The 22,691-nt window shown below is 35.7% G+C and overlaps 1 pseudogene across 1 annotated transcript; it reads left to right on the top strand.

The window, feature by feature from the left end:
* The first annotated feature begins 969 nt into the window (after positions 1-969).
* On the top strand, positions 970-2,399 carry LOC308568112 (neuronal acetylcholine receptor subunit alpha-6 pseudogene; annotated as a pseudogene). Its single transcript has one exon. The product of its transcript is annotated as a neuronal acetylcholine receptor subunit alpha-6 pseudogene (transcript).
* The last annotated feature ends 20,292 nt before the right edge of the window (positions 2,400-22,691 follow it).

Here is a 22,691-nt window from a genome sequence, read left to right as displayed (position 1 = left end):
ATGGAAAAAAAAATTAAAGAAAAGCGAAGTTGGAAGACTTACACAACCTTATTTCGAAACTTAATATAAAGTTACAGTAATCAAGATAGTGTGGCATTGGCATAAATATAGAAAAATAAATCAATGGAATAAAATAGGGAATCCAGAAATAGACCAAAATTATTAGATGACATTTGGTCCTGTCCAAAATGTCCGTGGGCACATTTGGTCCATGATTCATTAAATAATACAATATTTAACTTCCCAATGTCTCCATGGATGCTTTGGACAGAACCAAATGGCAGGGAATTTTTGGCATGGACCTAATGTCTCCATGGACGTTTTGAACAAGGCCAAATTTCAAGGACGTTTGGCATAAACCAAATGTGTGAGTGGACATTTTGGACAGTACCAAATGTTCTTCAAGGGACCAACAAATATATAGTGACTGGAGAAAGGACAGTCATTTCAATAAATGGTGCTGGAACAACTGACAAAATGCAAGCTACTTCAATCCATAATAAATCTCAGTTCAAGGCAGACCATGACCTAAAGGTAAAAGCTAAAACTATAAATCTATAAGAAAGCATGGGAGAATATGTTTATAATTTGGGGGAAAGTAGTGGTTCTTTGAGAGTACACAAAAAGCATTAACTATAAAAGCAACAAAATGATAAATTGGACTTTATCAAAGTTAAAAATGTCTGTGCTTCTAAAGATGTGTTTAAAAATGACAAGTCAAGGATTCCAATATGGCACCTGCCTGCCGGCTGTGTGCGGGGAGGACTCGCCAAAGGAGCAATGGCCTCTGCCAACTCTTCTGCCTGGGAGAAAGCTGCCCCTCCACCTCTCGTCCCGATTTCAGGCAGAAGACACACATGGATTGCAGTGGGACTGATGATCTAAAGGCCTGATGCGAGTGGCTGTCTGATAGCTCTTTGTTTTCCACAGTCCTTTGACTAGAAAAAGGAATCGAAGTGTGTTTTAACCATGCTGACCAGCAAGGGCCAGGGATGCCTTCACTTTGGTTTGTGTCTCTGGCTGTATATATTCATACCTTTCTTTAAAGGCCGGTGGAAAATATTTCTGACCCCATCACGGCGCATTTTGAAGTGGCCATCACATAGCTGGGCAATGTGGATGAAGTAAACCAGATCATGGAAACCAATCTGTGGCTGTGTCATGTCTGGAATGATTATAAATTGCGCTGGGACCCGATGGAATTTGATGGCATTGAGGCTATTCGTGTTCCTGCGGATAAGATCTGGAAACCTGACATTGTTCTTTACAGCAATGCTGTTGGCGACTTCCAAGTTGAAGGCAAGACCAAAGCTCTTCTTAAATACGATGGCATGATAACCTGGACTCCACCAGCTATTTTCAAGAGTTCCTGTCCTATGGATATCACTTTTTTCCCTTTTGATCATCAAAATTGTTCCCTGAAATTTGGGTCCTGGACATATGACAAAGCTGAAATTGATCTTCTAATCATTGGGTCTAAAGTGGATGTGAATGATTTTTGGGAAAACAGTGAATAGGAAATTGTTGATGCTTCTGGCTACAAGCATGACATAAAATACAACTGTTGTGAAGAGATATACACAGATATAACCTATTCTTTTTACATTAGAAGATTGCCAATGTTTTACGCCATTAATCTGATCATCCCCTGTCTCTTTATTTCATTTCTAACTGTGTTGGTCTTTTACCTTCCTTCTGACTGTTGTGAAAAAGTGACACTTTGCATTTCAGTTCTGCTTTCTTTCACTGTGTTTTTACTAGTGATCACAGAAACCATCCCATCTACATCTTTTGTGATCCCACTGGTGGGTGAGTACTTACTGTTCACCATGATCTTTGTCACCCTTTCCATCGCCGTGGCTGTATTTGTGTTGAACATACACTATCGGACCCCAACAACACATACCATGCCCAAGTGGGTGAAGATGGTTTTCCTCCAGCTGTTACCCCAGATCCTGATGATGAAGAGACCTCTGGACAAGACAAGGAAGACAAGTTTTGATAAAAACCCCAAAAGCATTTCCAGCAGGCCTACCAAAGTCAAGTTCGATAATTGCAGAGAACCCAAACTCCTTAAAGAATGCTGCCACTGCCATGAATCACATCAGCTTGCTACCAGCAAGAGAAGGTTGAGTCATCAGCCTTTACAATGGATGGCAGAAAATTCGCAGCACTCACCTGAAGCTGAAGATGTGATTAATAGTGTTCAACTCATAGCAGGAAACATGAAGAACCAAAATGAAGCAAAAGAGGTACAAGATGACTGGAAATATGTGGCCATGGTGGTGGACAGAGTATTTCTCTGGATATTTATAAATGTCTGTGTGTTTGGAACTGCAGGGCTATTTCTTCAGCCACTACTGGGGAACACAGGAAATCTTAAGGATTTTATCTTGTGAAGTTTACAGGAGCTATGTTTGTCCTGTGCTCTGTGCCATAAAGAAAAGAACATAAAGTTTCCCATCTAAGCCCCCGTCTACTGAAGCTGATGACTAGATGGGCAGAGAGGAGTTGACTGAACATTAGGAGCCTGGGTGCCCTCCTTTGTAGCACAGAGGAATACTTGAGATTTGCTTCAGCGCTGGAGCCCAGAGCTGGCAGCACCCACAGGCTTCTCTTGTCTGGACATGTTCAGCTTCCAGGGATATGATGAACCATAATACAACGAACCATGTAATCAGCATCGAGCCACATTAAAAAGGGTTCTGTTGTCCTCCAGTTTATGCTGCAGATCCGTAGAATGACACATGGACCTTGCTGATGTTTGCAATGCTCCGGTGCCCTTGCAGGCTTGCTCTCTCGCGCGTGTCTCCGTGACGTAGCTCACACACCAGCCTTAATGGATGCATCAATTGGCAAAAGGCAGCAGCAGGTAGTGGGAGCCTCTCAGCAGGCTGTATTTAATTAGCATTCACCTGGCAGGAAACCTGAGTGGAACCCAGCACTGTGCTAGGCATTGCAAAGGTAACAGACATAGGTTGTCCCCAAGCAGTTGCAGCTTTTTAGGAAAAGTCATAAACACAAAGATCTCTAGGGCCAGGTGTCACCTGGGGAATGTAACTAGAGCAATCACAATAGGAGGACATGGTGTGGTGTGGCCAGGCGAACCCAATGCAACCCTTGTCTTTTCTTGTCAACAGTTTCCATTTGTTCATTGTAGCGGAGACCGAAAGCAAAATTATTTCTTCTATCAGAAATTGTGCTCTTGTACCTTTTGGAGCAATTCCTTTTCTGAGAGGGAGTACTTTGGAAACTCTGTTTTATTCCACTTGAATTTACTATCTTCTTATTTGTTGTATAAATATGATCCTAACAATTTAAAAGATGTGTTTTAAAGCAGAAAAAAAAAAAAAACTAAATCTGTCCTAACAAAGGAAAATAAATAAATAAAAAATAAAAATAAATAAAATAAAATAAAATAAAAATGACAAGTCAAGCTCCACACACACATACACACACATCCCAAAGTACATAAAAACCTGCTACAAATTATTAAAAATACAGCCCAATTTTTTATATGAGGAAAAAGCTACACCAAAAAGGAAATAAAAACACATTAAAAAGTATTTAGCATCTTTAGTCATCAGGAAATTTCAAATTAAAGCCACAGTAATAATATTGTTTCACACTCAGTAGAAGAGCTAAAATTAAAGAGGCTGACAACTTTAAATGTTGAGGATATGAAGCCCCTGAAATTCCCAGAACAATCCCTGTAACAATCCTGGTGAAATTATGAAATGGTACAACTACTTTGGAAAATTGCTTGGCAGTTTCTAAATAAAGTTAAACATATACGTAACCTATAGCTGAGCAAGTTCACTTCTGGGTATTTACTCAGGACAAATGAAAACATATATCCACACAAAATCTTGTGCAAAATGTTTATAGCATCTTTATTCATAATAGCCAAAAACTGGAAAGAGTGCAATTATCCATCAATAGGAGAGTGGATAAATGTTTTGATACAATACAAGGAATGAAAAAATGGGGACACACTACAGATAAATGCAACAGGACAAACTTCAGAAACATATGCATCTGAAAGAAGCCAGACACAAAATAGTACCTATTACATTACTTTACCTACATCAAGTTTGTGCACAATCCAAACTAGTCTGTAGTGATATAACTCAGAACAGTGATCAGCTACGGGGATGGTATGTACAGGGAACTTTCTGAAGAGATTGAAATATTCTATGTTTAGACTGAGATGTTGTTTGTATGTGTGCAAACATTTATAAGCACTCATTGAATTATACATTTAAGATCTATGCGTTTCACTGTAGGCAAATTTTATCTTAATAAAGTATTTTAAAATATAAAATATCCCAGCTCATTAGTCAAAAAACATTGCTTGAACTGACCTGTATGTTACCAGTTAGAAATGTATGTGCTCTCAAAGAAAGATATTATTGAGGAATTTTGTGATATTTGAAAGCCTGGGGTATATTATTTCGTGGGTGGGCACAGCACAATCTTGAAAATAAAATGTTGTGTCCTTACATGTTTTATTATGGACACCAGTACATGGGCACTATGAAATGACAATCCACCTTTGCTCAAATTATTTCACCAGGTCATTTGGGTTTAGAAGGGTCTGAAATCCAACGTGTTGTTATAGCATAAAGCATAGAGAAGAGAGTGTGGAAATCATTAAAAATTTGGTCCTTCTGCTTTGTATTTTCTGGTTACTGAGGCTGAATTTTCTAAAAAAATATAAAGCATATTTCAATTTTCTGAGTTTTATATGTCTACAAATGGTACCTTTTTAAGTATTTCTATTAAATAAATGGCAATGTACGCTTAGACTTGTTTCATAGGTAGAAATATTGAAGCAAAGAGAAATTAAATTTATAATTATTTAATACCAGTGTGACTAGTTCAAAGGCGAACACTTATTTCTAGCAGTCTTTTTTTTTTTTTTTTTTTAATACATCCTTATTGATTTCAGAGAGAGGAAGAGAGAGGGAGAGAGGGAGATAGAAACACCAATGATGAGAGAATCGTCATTGATCAGCTGCCTCCTGCATGTCCCCAACTAAAGATCAAGTCCACAACCCAGGCATGTGCCCTGACTGGGAATCGAACCTCAATCTCTTGGATCCTAGGTTGATGTTCAACTGCTGAGCCACGCCCAGCCGGGCTATTTCTAGCAGTCTTGCTAACTGGTTTGTCATGATTGTTCAAAATCAGACAACTGAAAAATATATTTTTAATTAATATATCATTTTTAGAATGAGCATCACAATCTGCTGTCCCAATAGCAAGTGATCAGGCAATGGAAGAAAAATTAAACCAACCTCTTAACTTCTGGTCTGAGGTATTTCTTCCAATAAATGATAGCACTTTACAAACACAGAAGGTAAAACAAAAGTGTGTTAATTATAAAAACAGGTTAGTATTGGCAATAGTTCTATAAAAGAATAAATAGTATATCTGAATTTTCCTTACCTCTAAGCAGTTACCATAAGAGTATATTCAATTTATTGTTGGAATATGCCATTCTGCTACAAAAGCAACCTACAAAAGCTTTTCTTACTTGCTGACTTAGAATTTTTTTATCTTTTAAAAATATAGTTAATTCCAAGGAAATTCAGAGTTTACCCACTTTTTCAGGTTCATTTCTTTCCCTCATACAGCATTTCCCAATCTTGTTATGATCACAGACATTTTGTTAATTGAATGAACACTGCTTTGGATTCTCTCTTCAGAAAATATGAACATATGCTTGTGCACATAAAATGTTGCAAGTAATTTCCAGGGGTCCATGAACTCGTGATTAAGAAACCCTGCTCTAATAAAATCATGTTTGAACTCATAGTGATTCTTTTAATGACCAATTTGTTATTCAACATATTGAATACAGAAGTGTTTCACAAGCAGGAGTATGAGAAACTCCTTTTTTTAGATTTACATGTAAAATAGTCATTTGACACAGGTGATACTTTGAGAACCTGTTAAGAAAGTACATAATCGAAAAAAAATTGCCATGACTTTAGTTAAGTTTTAAATAAATTTAATCGCAACCTCTGCTATATTTAAAAATAATAGTTTATGAATGTGAAAAACAGGTTATTCAGTGTAGTGACAATAGTTGGCATACAGATGGATTTGTAGACACTGAGGAATAATCCAAGACACATACCCCCAACTCCCAACACAGTCCAGAGCCTGAAGCCTGACTGGGAAATACAGAAATAGGTTTTAAAAGTTCCTAAGAGAAAGTATTTTAATTTAAATACAAAAGGATATTATCTGACAGAGACTATTTTAAAAAGCTTATTGTAATATAACCCCTATAATTATATTGCACTGCTCTTTTAAAATAGCCTTAGTTTGTTTCAACATGTTATTTGCAATTTGTTTCAGAAAGATTTCTTCCCAGCAAATTGTTTCCATTTTCATTTATAACCTGTTGTGACACAAAGTGAACCTGGTTCTATAAATTACTGTGGAAAGTAGGGAGCCAACAATTTGGCAGAACAAAGCCCTGAGGATATTATAAGCAAAAGGGGAATATGGTGCTCGCAATTGCAGACTAAAATTGAAGAAAAACATTTGAATTGCAAATACCATATTAAAAACAGACATTTTCCATACTGTTTTATACAATAGTTTTTCAGGACTGAGGTGAGAAATAGAAAATTGGTCACTCTGTTTAGTACCATTGAATATTCAGGCGACTTGTATTCTCAAGTTCACTAGAATATTGAGTGCTTCACTACCCTTGATTGCTTAAGGCTAGCAAATCACTTAAGGAGTTTTAAAGGTTTACTTTGGGCAGAATCATGATCAGGTAGCTTAATAAAGCCATTTTGTGTGGGACCATGACTAAGTTTTGTTGTGCGTATAGACATTTTGTCACAGAATTAAAGTTAACTTTTAAAAAAATTCTCTTTACCACAGAGGAACCAGACATGCTCTATTTGCAAACCGACAGCATGAAACGAAAAGCACAGTAATTCTGAAGTTGTTGGCTTGGATAAAATGAGAATGTAATTAAAAAGAAAAAGGTTAGTAAAGGATTGTGGTGGGAATTGAAAATAAAAATCTGCAAAGATGTCCCAGGCTGCCCATATGGTCTTTTTCACAGTGCAGGAAGTTCTACTTGTCCCGGGGTCCATGTTCTTTCTCTCCTATTGCCTGTTCATATGTTTTGTTTTAAAAATCTCCACAAATAATAAAAATTATTTACATTCAGAACATGTGCTATATTACTCTAATGCTAATAATTACCTAAAATTAGTTGTTCATTTGTATACTGGAGAGAAAAAGATACTTTTAGAACTTTCTTTTCATTTTAAACTCTGTTTTCACTACCTCCTTTCCCAACACCAAGCACATTACCTATATCTTCAGGAAAACTCCAGCCCCATATTTTAAGCTAAATTGTGATTCTTGGGAATATAAATAACTCTCGAAAAAAGGAAATATTTTTGGCTTTATTTCTCTATAGGCCAATAGTATACAAAACACAGAAGCTTTTAAAACACATTTCACAAGATCACTGACTCAGAACAGAAGGAGAGCTTGGGGATCATCTAGTGAGTACTCTCATTTTACACATAAAGAAGCTGTGGCCCATATGATTTATGAAGGGTGACCCAGTTAGTGGCAGAGCTAGTGCCAGATAGCTCCCAGGTCCATAAACCCAAAGCCCTGGTGATGCTAAATGTGTATACTGAGGTCAAAATCCTCTCAGTTGATAATAAATAACTTCGCTCTTCCACTTTCTATTTCCACTATGACTGCCCTGGTTTAGGTTTTAATCTCTATTTTGAATGACTTCACACTCTCATTTTTCCAAGTTAATTGTCTAATACTCCAACACTACACTGATTTTCCTAAGAGTCTCCTTATGTCTACTTTGACAAAGACAAACCTATTTTTCTCTAGGCCTCTTTAGAAAATTATTGAAACCAAAATTCACATCCAACCTGAAGTTTAGGATCCATGACAATTTTTCCCCATTGGGACTAGATGAAGTCAGCTGCAGTGATTGAGCAGAGGAAGACAAGAGGGAAAGCAGGTTCCACAAGGAAAAAAAACAATTTTGTCCTAGCCAGTTTTGCTTAGTGGTTAGAGCGTGGGCCCAGGGACTGAAGGGCCTGGGTTCCATTCAGGCCAAGGGTACCCACCTCTGTTGCAGGCTCAGCCCCAGTCGGGACTAGAGCAGGAGGAAAGCAATTGATGTCTCTCTCTCTCTCCTCTCTCTCTCCCCCCCTTCCACTCTCTCTGAAAAACTAATGAAAAAAATATCCTTAGGTGAGGATTAAAAAAAAAACCACGAAAGACAACTTTGATTTCGGACACATTTTATCACGACAATCAAATTTTCAGAAATGTTGTTTTCCCAGCATTTCTCAGAGTGTTCCTTGGAACTCTAGAGGCACAGAACAGTAGTGTTAATGATTTTGTGGCCAGGTAGATTTAGGAATCTATACAGTTATACCAAGCTAAGTGGATTTTTTCCTGTAAAATTCTCAGAACCTTTTAATTTAGCCTGTTAACAAACCAAGACAGGAAAATTATAGGCAATATGTCCCAAACTAACTTGACCAAGAAACCCTTTTACAGAGGATCCCATAGAATTACCATTTTGAGGGATATCATTTGGGAAAATGCTGATCAAGACCAATTTGACAAATTGTGATTTAGTGGCAGAATCAGAACAAGAACCAAATCTCTTTATTTTCAATCTAATGTTTACTGACAGGAATATTTCTGTTTGTGTTAGGCTTTTTTGGTTGTAGGAAATTCCTTCAACCTATAGCAAATAAGAAGAAAATGGTGAGAGAAGCAAAGACGAGCAGGGAGACCCCTCCAGGGTTCTGATCACAGAACTGAAGAAGCATGGAGATTGTCATCTCTGCACAAAACTCAAGTTGAAAGGCTTAATTCTCAGTTGAATAATAACAAGCAATAAAGAAGCAATTGTGTGTATAAAGATAAAGCATTAAAATTATTTATATTAAACTTGAAATAAAGAGAAATTCTCATGACATATATTAAGGGAACATTTTAAAAAATCCATTTAAAATTTTCTAAACTCCCACTAGCTAAAAATAGAACATTTTGAACAATAATAGGAATAGCAACTGCAACTGATTGAAAACTTCATATTATGTTTAAATCAATTGTTTATACATATAAATATGGCATACACAAATATATATTTGCAAGACACATTTAGATAATACTAGGTAAAAGAACCACATTTATAATATGTTTAACATTACAAACTATACTTGAGGTAAACCAACTAGTTGATGAGGGGAAGCTTTTCTTTACAGAAATTTTCCAAGTAATAAGTGAAGAAGAAATGATAGAATTACAGTGTCACCATAAGGAGATAATGGATCCGGGCAGTGATCATCAAGGCCCTTAAATCACAAAAAGGAACACTTACAGAATATTCAACTGCTTCCTGGTGGATCCTCCTATGAGGTATTCTTGTCCTAAAATTGAGCATGAATTTGATCAATGCTCTATTTGCAAATACCTTTTACAGGAAATACAGAAGGCATATTAAATGACACCAGTGTGGTGCAATTAGCAAAAATTAACAATGTGGGAAATTCTATAGAGCAACTACCCTGGTTTCTTCAACAAATATTGCATGGGGTGAGGGGGGGACAGGAAATTTATAAATTTGAGAGCCTGGCCAGGCGTGGCTCAGCGGTTGAGTGTCGACCTAGGATCCAGGCGATCAGGGTTCGATTCCCGGTCAGGGCACATGCCCAGGTTGCGGGCTCGATCGATGACTCTCTCATCATTGATGTTTCTATCTCTCTCTCTCCCTCTCCTTTCCCCTCTCTGAAATCAATAAAGATATATTTAAAAAAAAAAATTGAGATATAGCAACTAATTTCAAATGCATGTCCTTTATTTGGATCCTGACAATATTTTTTTGTGTGATAATGTTGTTGTTATTGTTGTTTTAAATAGCTACCTTTTAGAGATACATACAGACTATTTATAGGCACTTGTTTTAAAATATTTCATTGTTGGGTAATGTCTTTTTAGAAATGAAACAAGGTGGGATGTGGGATGGAGGGGTCAATGGGGAAATAAAAGGGGACATCTGTAATACTTTTAACAATAAAGATAAATTTTTTAAAAAATGAAACAAGAATGGCCCTGAGATAATGATTGTTGATGCTGCGTAATGACTATATAAAGGACTTATTATACTATTCTCTCTACTTTTGTATATGTTTGAAATTATCCTTAATAAAAGATTTTTATAGTGTTCATTGCTAAGACACAGTACAGTTTTTCATGCCAATCAGATTAAGTTTAAGTCAAAAGAAGGTAATCAATGCTTGATTATAAGATGATCAAAGTTTATAAAATTAGTCATTTACTCATCCAATATTTTTTTCTACCTCCAGAATTTTCAACCCATCTGTTTTTCCACTAAAAACATCATACAGTGATAACTACCATCTATTTAATATCATTTTTTCAGAAATTAGTATAAAAGATAAGATGTAAAGCTGATCATACAGTTTATATAATAGTTTCCTTTTTATATTATTTTGTCACATATGTTATTTTGAATCTTATTTTTATTTTTATTTTATTTTTTAATTTATCTTTAGTGTTGAAATATTACAGATGTCCCTTTTTTCCCCATTGACCTCTTCTACCCCACACCCACCCCCCACCCCAGGCCTTCACCACACTATTGTCTGTATCTATGCAGACTGATGAATTATTTTGAATCTTTATGACAAAACTTAAAATCAAACATCACAAAATTTAGAAAAAAAATACTATTCTTTAACACTTTTCTAGGTTTAATCACATTTCACGATACTTTCCTTTTTGCTTCATTCACTGCACATGTGTGTACAAAATCTGTAACTCAATATCATGGACTTGCTGTATATTTCACCAGTTATTTTATGAATGTACTTATTCCCTAATTTATTAGGGAATAATCTAGGAATTAGGTCCTTATTAATTACTTGGAAAAACTCTGGGTCTCAATAAATCCAAGTAAATACATTAAAAAGTATTGTATATTTTAAAACAACAAGCTTTTCAAACAAAACAAAACAACACATAGATATAGACAGTGGAATGGTGGTTACCAGAGGAAAAAGGGATGGGGAGGACAACGAGGGTAGAGGGGGTCAAATATATGGTGACAGTAAAGGATAGACTTTGGATGATGAGCATACAATCGAGTAGGTAGATGTTGTATTATGTTATACAACCGAAATTTATATAATGTTATTCACCAATGTTACCTCAATAAATTTAATAAAAAATAAACATTAAAAATACAGGTTTTTCTTCTTACATGAACTTTTTTTTTTCTTTAAACTAAGTTTAAAATGTTGGTCTTCTTGAGAAGATATGTGAAACCTAACCTCTGCCACTATTATGATCTTAGACCAACTATTAATAACATGGAAGAGGCTTAAACACTTAGGAAAATATAATATAAATCGTAAAACAGCGAGCTCCTTCTGTAAAGGGCCAGGTAGTAAATATTTTATCCTTTGCAGACAGTGCAATCTCTGTTGCAACTACTCAGCTCTGCTGATGCAGCATGAGAGCAATCACAGATGTGAGCAAATGAGAGTGCCTGCATTCTAATAAAACTTTATGACACTGGAATTTGAATTTTATATAATTTTCACGTATTAAGAAATATTATTTTTCTTTTGATTATTTTCAACCATTTAAAAATTTAAAAACTATTCCTAGGTGGCAAGCCCTACAGAAATAGACAGTGGGCTGGATTTGGCCAATGAGCTATAGTTTGCCAACCTTTATATACACCCTTTCCTAAGTCTGGTCAATGACCAGAATTGGTTTTCTTGTTAATATTATTCTATTTCTTAGAGCACTGCAGAAACAGGCATCTTTATTTATATATTTAGTACTTAGTGGAAGCATATTACTTGGTTGCAACATCAGAAGCAAATGACTTTCATATGAAGGATCTTCAGTATATTTCTCTTTGAAATTTGTGTCTAATGCATTTTAAATATTTAGATGAAATGAACCCTCGCACCCTTAAAAGTCTCCGGCAGGATCCAAGTTATAAAACAGTTGGAAGAATTAGAGGTTATTTAAAAGGTAATCTTAAGTGATCTTGTATAATTACTATTTATAACAGCACAGGTGGCAATAGCCAGGGGAAAGTTAGCTTTGGGACTCTAAATGCCAAGGAGGGCTTGGTTAGAAAGAGACTATGAAGGAGAGAAATTGTGTCCACTGTGTCAGTGGGGTGGGGGTGGTGTACATATTTTTGTATCGGATTCTGGGGTTCAGGGTGAAGAAAAAGAAGTCAGCAACCTTTCTTGCAACAGCTGCAACAGTGCAGAGAAAACCAAAGTGCAACAAAAAGCAGTTCTTCCTGCTAAAAAGTGGACAGAAGGGTTAGGAGAGCAGAATGAGAAGAGAGCTTGGAGATCATGAGCGCTAAAAATGCAACTTAATGCCTTCTCTCTGAAAGCCTGCATGCAAATAATTTGAGGACAGAGCAAAGCCATCCTTCCCAAATGCCTGAATCCTCAAGGAGCTGAATCAAGAATGGAGATGTGTGTGAACATTAGGTGACTTCAATTCTAAGAAAGGATTCAAAGTGTCAATATTGTATTAATTAATGCTGAATAATAAAATAACTATTATTTATCAATTGCCTACTGGGTGCTTGGCAATTTCTCAGATGACACACAACCAGTGCACAAACTCACATCTTTATAATGAGGGTTGAAGAAATAAGTAACCTTCCTAGGCTCACAGGTCTAGGAAAAGGCCAGACAAAAATTTGAACACAAGCTCCTTCCCATTTTATAGCGAGCAGTGTAAGATTTACTTTGACATCCCAGAGCGCCCTTCCATGCTCCTGAATGTGCAAAACAGCAATGTACTGTAAACAAGCCTGCACTCTGCAGAGACATGCAGACTAGAGGAGTGCCAACACAAGAGTCTGGAGCCCTACCTGCCTGCAGGTGCCACTTCAAGCCCCTGTATTTATAGCAGATAATAAAGGAGAGATTACACAAATGCCAGTAAAAATTCAGTTAAAAGTTGGGCTTCTGACTATGATGCATTTCAGCACTTTGAATCAACAAACCATTTCTCTAGAGCGATTAACAGAGTAGAGGGATAGATAGTCCAAATCTACATTTGAGATCCATGATTTTTATTTATAATTAGAGATTTGATTGCCAAGATTTAATTTTCTGTAATGAAAAGAGTTCAAATTCTAAATCACAGAGGAAAAGCTTGAACTGGAGTTTTGATTTTCAAAGACATGACAAAGAAAACTTTTCGCTGAAGAGCTACAAAGAATTCTCCAAACACCTTTCAAACTCTTCATTTAATTAACAGGGATGATTTCTTCCCCGTAAAGACACAGAAAGGCTGCCATTTCCCCTGCCTGTGTTTCTTTACACAACTGGATACCCTGGGGCTCAGGACTTTGAAAGTGGGACAGTGTTAATAACCTCCAAGGCTTCCTGATTGATGAGAGGAGAAATGCTGTTACAAGAACATTTCTAAAGGGCCAAACCAGATGAGAGGAACCATCAATGTTCAGAAAATGTGGAATCAAAAAGTCTGAATATTTTCCATGTTAGGAGCTCTAACATCAGAGGCAAATTTTTCTGTCAGAAAATGACTCATCATATTAATGACTTGTGAAAAATGGCCATGGAAGCTTTACTTAATGTGAAGATAAGTAGGATATTTGTTCATCTACTTTCTCTATTTCTTTTTCAGTATTTCTCTCTATTTCGCTTTCTTTAATTAATCCTATTCCTGCATCCTCTTACTAGTTCTCTTACAAAACTACTATAATTTCCTTTTTTAAGAATTTGCGATTCCTGGTTTCCACAGATCCTGACTTACACTGCCTCTTTGCTAGAACACTTGTTTGAAGATTATTTTTTATTTTTCTGAATCTTCTGTCCTGTCTTTCTTCCCTATAATAATGGGAACTGGGGACTAATCAGACACAGGAAAAATATGTTCCCTGGGATGAAAAATTGCCAGACAGGCCCTACCTTCCACATCTCCCTACCACCTTCACCCAACCCCAGCAAAGTGATTTCTGTTCCCAAGCGCTTCCTAAAATTCTCTCAGGCACTTTGAGGCCAGAACAAAGTGTGGCACACCAGGGTTAGAACACATCACAACAAAAGCATTTAGGCTGGCTCTATTTGTCTGGGGACATTTTGATAGCTGGTAAACTAAGGACTTGGAATTCCAGAAACCCCTGCATGCAGCTTGACCAGGTAGCTGGACCACATCAAAGTATGCCGAACACAGGCTTTGTTCCCCCTGCTAGTCTTCCTCTCTGGCCAAAATCACTACCTTATTCTTTATTCAAAAGTTAATACTCTAAGTAGATGGAATAAGTAACATTACACAAATTATTCTTATTTCTTTAATATTAAGTTCTTTGGTTGTTTGAGAATGTGGTACATGCACATGCACAGAGACAGAGAGATCTCACACACACACACACACACACACACACACACACACACACCAAAGAATGCCAGAAAAGGACTGTGAGTGAAATGGCGTTCAATGGATTATATGAGTTTTGTCTAACTTGGAGATGAATAGAACACTAATTCATCAACTTTTTTTAAAAATTTAGTTTTATATTTAATATCTTCTGAAACTCAAATGAAATCGGGATAACATGAAAAGATTAGAGCATACATAAGAATTTAACAGAAAAGAAATATTCCACTTTTTGACAAAACACCATGTATGCAAAACTGAATAACCTACTTCTAATACATGATAAGGGTAGGGAAGGACATCTCCTTAAACTATTTTCTGAGAAACTTTCATTCTGGTTCATCCTCACTCTCCTTTTCTGTTGTAATTGCTTTAAACATACATAGAAGCTCGCTCCATCACCACCTTCTTGCACTGAGTGTAAGAGTTGGGGAGTAAAAACATGAGTGTGGACTAATATCTGTGCTTCCATTGGATTCTAATGTCATTTCAAATCTCTCTGGTACAATTTCACATAGTTGAAACTTTGTGTTGTTATTTTAATGCTGTTGAAACTGAAGTTTTTTATTCATCAGTTAGTGTGGTATGTTTAAATGTTAGTCATGTAACATCCTCAGTTATTAAAAAGAAGTTAATATAGCTCTTCAAGTATAAACTCCATTCAGTTTCACAATTTCAGTATTGAACTTCTGACATTCATATAAAAAATGGAATGGGCCACAAACTATAAAGTGAATGACATAACTATACCAACTTTGATTGAATAAATTATAACCCAATTGAGATTCCCATATCCATGAGTTTCTCATATAATTTCTAACATACTTTGATTTTTATTCTAAATATGTCCATTATTTTTAGGTATCTATTTTATCTTTAAAAGTCAGTTAAAATTACAGATGAATTGTACCCTGTGTATTTATATTACTTTTAGAATTCCCATTGAATTGCAAGAGTTATGTAAATTACACATTAATTCATTCTATAAAATGATAAAGATCTTATCTTTTTAAAAAGTTCTTTCCATACAGAAAACAATTATATACTTCTGTGTTTCTATTTTTTCCTCTGTCAAGATTTTACTATGAATTATTAAAGAATAATTTAAATTACAAATATAGTCCATGTATTCAGACACAAACTGATTTTTAAAAAAATGAGCCATTGAAATAGCTTAATTTGCAAATTGGGTTAATACATAATCAAAAACTACTACTGGTACAATGTTATTTTCCAAGGGATTGATAAAATTGTGAGCCTTTTTCATTTTTTTCATATTCAGAGATTTGATAAGAAGAAATTGATTTTTCCCAGAATCATCTTTTCCTTTCACTTAAATATATCGCCTACCTTTAAAGGCAAACAACAGGTTAACCCATTTTTGCATGTCAAGTTCTGCTGCAAAAGTGAAAAGAATTTTAATTAGAGAATGTCATGTTCCCAAGTTCTAAAGAATGAATTTACTTTCTATGAAACTAAGTAAGGGAGGGGAAATTAAGCCTATATGTTGTTATACAATACTTCACTTCTTGTCTTACTTAGAATAAAACACAAAAATCCTTACCGTGGTCTACAAGGCCTTAAGCTATCTGCCCGCCCTCCTATCTCAGTATCCAACCTTGTCTCCAACAAGTCTCCCCTTTGCTCCTGTTTTCTTGCCAATCACCCTCCATGTAATTTCTTCTATTCCAAAACACAATCCTGCCTTAGGGCCTTTGCACTTACTATACCTAATGCCTGAAATGTTCTTGTTCCAGTGAACTGCAAGGTTCAATACATCAGTTCGGTCAGCTCTCTGCTCAACATTACTTCAGAGAAATCAGTCATCCTACCTAAAATCTTCTGTCTTTTACCCCATCACTCCCTATTCTTTTCTCCTGCACATAGTAGGTGATAAAAAATTTAAAATGTCTGAATGAGTGCTGGAATAAAACACTGGTGGCAAAGATTAATCAACCCTTGCCAAGTATCATGGATGTCTGCATGGCAGCCCTTAATCTGGGTCTGGAAGGATGAATAGAAACCCACTAGGCATGAAATAGCATACACTTGTGCAAAATGACCAGTGGTTAAAGAAACTGAAATACAGAGTAAAAGGGGGTGAGCAGTTGGAGATGTGACTTTGTCTGTCTTGCAAAGGAACTTAGTTACTGCAGAATAATTGAGGGTTTTTAATACTGTAGAAAAACATATCTTTTGGAAAGACCTTGCAGATAAAAGTATGGAGGGCAGATTTGGGCCAGACAAGAATGGAGTTTAGGAGACAATTTAGTAGGCTGGCCTAGTAGTCTAAGTGAGATATGATGGGAGTTTGAATGTAGGCTGTATAATATGAAATGTTAAGAAGAGGATAGCTTTTGCTCTTAAAAAATTCAGCTGTAATGACTATTCTATATAAATAACACTTGTCAAAATATCATTTTAGAATAATCTTCTTTCTTTATATTAGTATAATTTGTTGAGCAAATGCAATATGAAAAAAGAGGAACACAGAAAAATATCTACGTCATTGGACAATTTACTACATTGCCTAAGAGACAGCAGATAAATCATGATGGTCTCACCGGGTGTTGCTGCACCTTGAAATGGCAACCACTGAAACACATACTACACATGTTTCTAGAGCTTTTGGGTTCCTATGAGACAAATGCATTTGAAAAGGCTTGCAGGTTATACACAGAAAATAATTGTAAGTAGTGTACAGGGAATCTGATGAGTTGGAAAGATTGTTCGCAGCAAGATTAATACACAGTATTAAACTTAAATCAATAAAGTTCTCTCTGCACTCAAGCACTATCGGGTCTTCACTTGGGTGGTAAAACTGAGTGATGAAACAAACCATTCCATCACATTGCCAGATAGTAATATAGAGTGATAGTCCAAAGATCGAATTTTTTAAATATTAGAAACTTTCTCATGCTCAAAATAGCTTCAGATCAAACAGGATTTTACCCAAATACACTATTTTGTATAGAGAAAAGCAAAAGGATCCATTTTGCCTTATTTTCTAATACATTAAAACTATAGACAGTCCCAAACTTACGATGGTTTCACTTAAGATTTTTTTTGTCTTTACATTGTTGTGAAAGCAATGCACATTCAATAGAAACTGAACTTCTGGAGGTACGCTGTATAGTCACAGCTCCCAGCCAGCGAGGCCATCGCAAGGGTAAACAATCAATACCCTACAGTGTACTCATTGTTTAGATGTTTCTGCCCAACTGTAGGCAAAGGGAAGTGCTTTGAGCAAGTTTAAGGTAGGCTAAGCTAAGCTATGATGTTGAGAAGGTGAAGTGTATTAAATACATTCTCAGCTTATACATATTTTCAACTTACGATGTGTTTGTCAGGACATAACTGCATCACAAATTGAGGTCATCTGTATTCTGTTTATGGATTTAAAGGATACACTGCAAATACATTTGCAGGTATTAATATATTGCCTCCCAGCTTCAAACCCACTCTGAACAGACTACACTTCTTTGCCAGTCTGCTCACAGTTAGGCACAGTCATTCAAGAGTCCTGGAGGGACACTATCAGGCTAGAGAAGGAAGAAGGGCTTTGCTGGGGTCCTGCAGCCAGTGACATTCTTAGAAGTTCAGCAACAGGTGCCAATCAGCAAGAGTCACCACAAGAGCAATGGCTCTCAAGTTTCAAGGCAAGCTGTCCCCATCAAGCACCTTAGTCTCCAGAGTGGTAAACAACATGATCCAGTGGCAACCACCTCTCCTCAGAGGTCTGAATAAGCCTTGCAAGACGATCCTCTCAATTGCTTCCTTGTTCACTTTTTCCTCAGCTCTCAAGGGAGCAGCCACTTTCTACAGATGTTACTTCTGTAGATTCTGGTGTTCTCTTTTATTCTTTTTAGTTGTTTATCACCTTTTATCTCATAAAAATTATTTATGTGAAACTTTCCCTGTCAAATGACAGATGTGGTTTCTGGCTCCTCCCTAGCCCCTGTCTGATATGCTATGTGTTTAGCAATATGCCACATGGATATTTATCTCCCTCAATATTACCAGGAGTTAGGAAACTAAAACACAAATTCAGCTAAAGATATCTGAAATTATTAATGTGCATACTCATTAATCTAGTAATCCACTTATAGAAATTTATTCTACAAAAATAATTGGGTAAATGTCCAAAAATTAATATATAAAAATATTTTTATCAGAGTTGAAAAGAACAAAAACAGATTCAAATTTATTTAAATAATTTTTAGACAGCATGTAAGGACCTGGAGAGTATTACACTAAATGAAATAAGCCATTCAGTGAAAAATAAATATCACCTGATCTCACTTGTACGTGGAATCTAATGAACAAAACAAAATGATGAATAAAATAGAACCAGAAGCATGGAAGCAGGCAACAGACTGCCAACCTCAGAGGGAAGGGGGGAGGAGGGCCAGAAGAGATTAACCAAAGAATTTATATGCATATATGCATAACCCATGGACACAGACAATAGGGTGGTGAAGGCCTGGGGTGGTGCAGGAACCTGGTGGAGGAGGGTAATGGGGGGAAAAAGGAGGACATCTGTAATATTCTGAATAATAAAGGTGAAAAATAAAAGAAAATACAAAAAATAAAGGCTTATTAAAAGATACCTAATGGCACAAAACCAAGCACTATAAATGAATACAGCTGAGCAAAATTCATGCAAACTAGCTAGTAACTAGAAAATTGCCAGAACCAAGACAATGCCTTTCTCCGTTTGCCTCACAAGAGCCACATCATCCATCCCCGTAACCTGTGTTTCCATCTCCCTATTCCACTCTCCTTTTTCTTCTTTCCATAGCACTCCCACATGCTACATTGCCTATTTAAAATATTGATTGTCCCTCTCCTTTAGGATATATGCTCCATGAAAATAAAGATCTTTGTTTTATTCACTGATGTGTCCCAAGCAGCTAGAAGAGTAGGTGCTCTGCACGTATGCTCCATTTATTCTCTTTCTATAGACCCATTATCTCTTCTTAGTCGCCTGCTTGCACATGATCAAGTATGGCTGCTACACCCCCCAACTTAAACTATTAGTCACTTGCACAGTTTATTAGTTATAATTCCAAATAATTGAGCAGGAAGTCTGATTGTACTACTCGTTTTACCACTTTGAGCTGAGCCACAAGCTATGGAACCCCATAATATAACCCCAGTTGTTGGGGAGGACAGGCAGATGCAATGTCTTGTATTCCATTGCCCATTCAGAAATTTCTAAGGTGATGGTTGGGTCAGAAAATGTCTTGCATGTCTAAAACAAAGTTACTTATTATAGCATTATTTTTAGTAATTACTAGATAGCATTATTTTTGGTTAAAAAATAGAAACTGTCTAAATATCCATTAAATTATATCCATGCATTAAAAGTGATTATTCAGTCTATATTTATTCACATGGAAATATGTTCATCATACATAGGTTTTAAAAAGATATCATAAAATAAAATAAAAACTAAGATTTTTATTTCTATATATTATGCATAGAAAATTCTGGAAAGGTATTTACTAAAGTGTTACAGTGGTTAATTTTTGGTGGTGGGAATTAAATTAGTTTTATTTTCTCTTTTAATGCCTTTTTTGTGTTTTCTAATTTTTCTACAATAAATGTGTTCTTTATTACAACAATAAAATAAAACCACTTACATTCTATAGGAGGAAATAGAAGAAGAAAGAAGAGTGAAATCTATCCAAAAAAAAAAAAAAGACTCAGAAGTCATCTTAATAAAAATAATGACTCTAGTAACATAAGGATTAAATAAAAGTTAATTAAATAGTACGTGAGCTTTAACAATGATACAATTTGCAATGAATTCAAATCTATCAAGTATGTCCAAATTCATGAGTTCATCTAGCTTTTTCTGTATGAACTGTACCACAAGGTAATCAAATAGGAGATGAAAAGAAGTTCCTCTTTCTAAAAGTATTCCAATTAATAAATGAAAAAAGAAATGATAGAATTTAAAAATACCATTTTACAACTGCCAATGAATAACTGATATAGTAGTTAAATATCAATGTTTGCTAAAATTACAAAAAGAGAGAAAACTAGACATGTACCTCCATAACCATACCAAAGACTAAGTATAGTCTTGTCAAAGGAATCAAGGCAAGTCAGGTTGACCCTCTGAGTTTAATACCCAATGTATAAAAAATATCCATGGCAAAGAAACATGTTGAACTGCTCCAAAAGGATAGCATTATCAAGCTCTAGACCGGGAAATTCTACATAGCAAATTTCCCAGGTTGTTTAACAGACACCACTGTAAAAAAATAAAAGGGATGGAAAAGGAACAGATACTTTTTTAAAAGACTTAAAAGCATATCAAAATTTTTAAAATGTAAACTATAATGTCTAGTGATACATACTGAGTGATAAAACTATAAAAAGAAAAATGCAAGGAAGTCACTATAAAAGTCAGGAGGAGGAGGTTATAATTGGGATAGGACAAATAGAAGGGGCTTCTTAGTGAATATTTATTGAGCTGAGTGATGCTTACCTTATTTAAATAAATCATTAAGCCCTACATTTGATTTGGGCCATCTTCCCTATCTATGTTTTATTTTACAATAAACATGGTTGTAAAAATAAACAGTTGTCATAACTAGGATTCAATAAATTTTAGCCTCCCTTTTTTAGGAGAGGAGGCTAGGCAGGGTAAATTAAAAGGCAGGAAACTGAGAGATGACAAGATGTTGCAGGGAGGGTGGAAAGTAAAGTGAAATAACATAGGGGAAGTTAAATGTGATGAGATTAAAAAGCTTCTCCCATCTCACAATTTTGTCTTGCTCAACTCATACCCCTTTTCAGAATCGATTGTTCTCCATGGGGCACAGCCAAAGGAGACCTAAAAGTGAAATGATGCTTCCCACCCTGATCCTGGAGGATATCTTATATTTCCTAGATATCAAAATAATTATGCATAAATGAAAATGAAAATGCCAATAATATTGAAGATACATATTAACTGAATCATCTCCCATTTGTTTCCAAATAAGCAAAATGATCCAGAGATTTTTAACAAAGGAAATCAGTCCAATTCATACCCCAAACTAGACGAAACCATCTTGAGGGTCTTAAGACAATATTTCCAAGTTGCAGCATATTACAAACTAACTAAATTAGAAATCATTTGTCCTGAATGTTCAAATACTCAAATTTATCTCTTTTGATTCTTCTCCCATCTGTGTGTGTTTTTCTCTTGATACTCTTTTCTGTACTCCATTGACCACCATCCCAAACTTGTATGACCACCAGAAAAGAGATGGGAGCAGAATACAGAGGAAGAATATATGGCAGGTTCAAGAGCAGAAGTATGGCTCAAATGGAAGTATATTTTAGAATTAGTTGTAAAGGATGTATTGGGGAAGGAAGGAGAGTAGGAGGAAGAGGCATGGGGAGACCAATGCAAAGGATAATACAAACTGGTCCAAGACCTGTTTTCTTAAAATGACATGATTGTTGTGGTTTTAATTTGCATTTCTCTGGTGATTAGTGACCTTGAGCATCTTTTCATATGTCTATTGGCCATCTGTATGTTCTCTTTGGAGAACTGTCTTTCCTTCAGGTTTTTTGCCCATTTTTTTAACTGGATTGTTTGGGTTTTTTGGCTGTTACGTTTTATAAGTTATTTATAAAGTTTAGATATTAACCCCATAACAGATATATTGTTGAATATGTTCTCCCATTCAGTGGGTTGTCCTTTCATTTTCTTGGTGCTTTCCTTTGCTACACAAAAACTTTTTAGTCTGATGTAGTCTCATTTGTTTATATTTTGTTTTGTTTCCCTTGCCTGAGGAGATATATGAGAGAGAAAAATATTGCTACAAGAAATGTCCAATATTTTACTGCTTATGTTTTCTTCTAGGATATTTATGGTTTTGAGTCTAATATTTAAGTCTTTAATCTATTTTGAGCTTATTTTTGTGCATGGTGTAAGAAAGTAGTCTACCTCATTCACTGCTGGTATGAACGTAGACAGGTACAACCACTATGAAAAGCAGTCTGGTGATCCCTCAAGAATAGAATAGAGCTACCATATGACCCAACAATCCCTCTTTTGGGTATATACCCAAAAAACTCAAAAACATGTATTCACAAAGATATATGCACCCCTATGTTCATTGCAACATTATTCATGGTGGCCTAGGCATGAAAACAACCAAAGTGTCCTATGATAGAGGACTGGATAA

This window comes from Miniopterus schreibersii, assembly GCF_964146895.1.
Source record: "Miniopterus schreibersii genome assembly, chromosome: 1".
In the NCBI taxonomy this organism is placed as follows: Eukaryota; Metazoa; Chordata; class Mammalia; order Chiroptera; family Miniopteridae; genus Miniopterus; species Miniopterus schreibersii.
The sequence above is the reverse complement of the archived record's forward strand: the minus strand, read 5'-3'. Positions and strand labels throughout refer to the sequence as shown.